Here is a 1,651-nt window from a genome sequence, read left to right as displayed (position 1 = left end):
GTGCTGCCTCAAGCTGGAAACATACTCCCTGCGAACTGCCGACGTCGGCACGGGTTGTCGCAGTTTAATGACGAAAATTACGTCATCGGGCTTCACAGCGTCGTGTCGACAGCCCCTTTTGGCACAAGCCCCCGGCAGAACTTTATGAACCCCCCTCCCGTGTCGACGGTAATGTGTGATTGGTCTGAACTGAAAGCACTCGGACGGACACAGCAGAAGAGGAAAACAAAAAACTCGTTTCTGACTAGAGCAGACTGTTTTGAGCAGTTTTAAGATAGACAAACTGAGAAAAACTCATGCGTTTGTGCTGACAGCGCTATGCGCTGCATTTACTTCAACCACTCGGTTAAAAAAAAAGGGAAAAAGAAAACCGATTCGCTCCCCGAGCCGATCAGGAAGCAGAGTTTTATAAAGATAGTCAAACCGTGAAAAACTCATGAAGGGAGATAAACAGACCTAACAGATAAACAGATAAACAGACATAACAGATAAACAGATAAACAGACACGGAGGAATCTGAAACTGTGGAGTCTTTTAACCAGGACAGGTGTGGATAAATACGTCAGGTGAGTGACAAATCTGACTTTTTTTCCTGCATTATCGGCTGTTGCGGAGGAACTCCATGCAGTGACGTATGTTTCAGGGAGGGGGGGGTTTCCCGACTTCGGCGCGGGGGTGTCGTAGGGACTATGAAAGGTCTGTGCAAAAACGACTGCTGAACAACCACGTGACCGCGCGTCGACCCGTCGGCGTCGGAGCGAGTATGTTCTCACCTTCAGTTTAGCTAAAAGTTTAAAGTTTAGTTTAAAACAAAGGCAAAGAGGAAAACATTACCTGTGCATTTATTTTGAAAAAAATATATATATAAATAATTAAATTTAAGCATTGAAGAGACACAAATGCATGTACAAAAAAGAGGAAAAATTATATAGAAATATTTATTTAAAAAACAAAAATTTCTTAAAATATATAATTTATTGGAACAAAGCAGGAAAAATATGAAAGTCAATTAAATTATAAAACTTTAGGTAAAGTTCTCCTTTTTAATTTATTTATTTATTTAGTGGTTCATTTATTTATTTCTGCTTTTATTTCTAATTATATCAGTGTCGGTCCTCCGTACTGCAGAACATGAAGAGGTAGTTCAGTGACTGAATCAGGTGTTTTGGAGCAGGAAACATGTAAAACATGTAGGGCTGCGGACCTCCAGGACCAGGACCCCTGGTCTAACCGATGCTCTGAAACGTGCTGACATTTATTTTTGTTGGGCCAATTCTTGAAGCTGATCCTCCTTTTTCTTCCTTCTTTGACATGATAAAAAAATAACATGATAGTTTCAATTTAAATAAAAAGAAACATTTATTAACTGAACCTTAGTCTGGTGTAGGCTGAGTGAAGTGCTGCCACACAGGATTTCATTTTTCAGCCATTTCTTAACAAACATGTTCAAGATTTTTTTATCTAGAGCTACATATTCTGCTTGATTTGTAATTTAATCAGATTAAATAAACATGTTTTAATATCCCAGCATTTTGTTTTCAAAAACATGCCTACAGGAAACTGTCAGAGGAACACACATACATGTCTTGCTAACTTTATGAGGACTACACACACACACACACACACACACACACACACACACACACACACA

The 1,651-nt window shown here is 39.4% G+C and overlaps 1 protein-coding gene across 5 annotated transcripts in view; it reads left to right on the top strand.

The window, feature by feature from the left end:
• Window positions 1–1,651, top strand: part of wdfy3 (WD repeat and FYVE domain containing 3) — a gene marked incomplete at its 5' end in the record, with an annotated part of 96,713 nt that overhangs the window by 77,236 nt on the left and 17,826 nt on the right.

Source organism: Austrofundulus limnaeus, unplaced genomic scaffold (genome assembly GCF_001266775.1).
Source record: "Austrofundulus limnaeus strain Quisiro unplaced genomic scaffold, Austrofundulus_limnaeus-1.0 Scaffold226, whole genome shotgun sequence".
In the NCBI taxonomy this organism is placed as follows: domain Eukaryota; kingdom Metazoa; phylum Chordata; class Actinopteri; order Cyprinodontiformes; family Rivulidae; genus Austrofundulus; species Austrofundulus limnaeus.
Note: the sequence above shows the minus strand (reverse complement) of the source record. Positions and strands in the feature narration are given on the sequence as shown.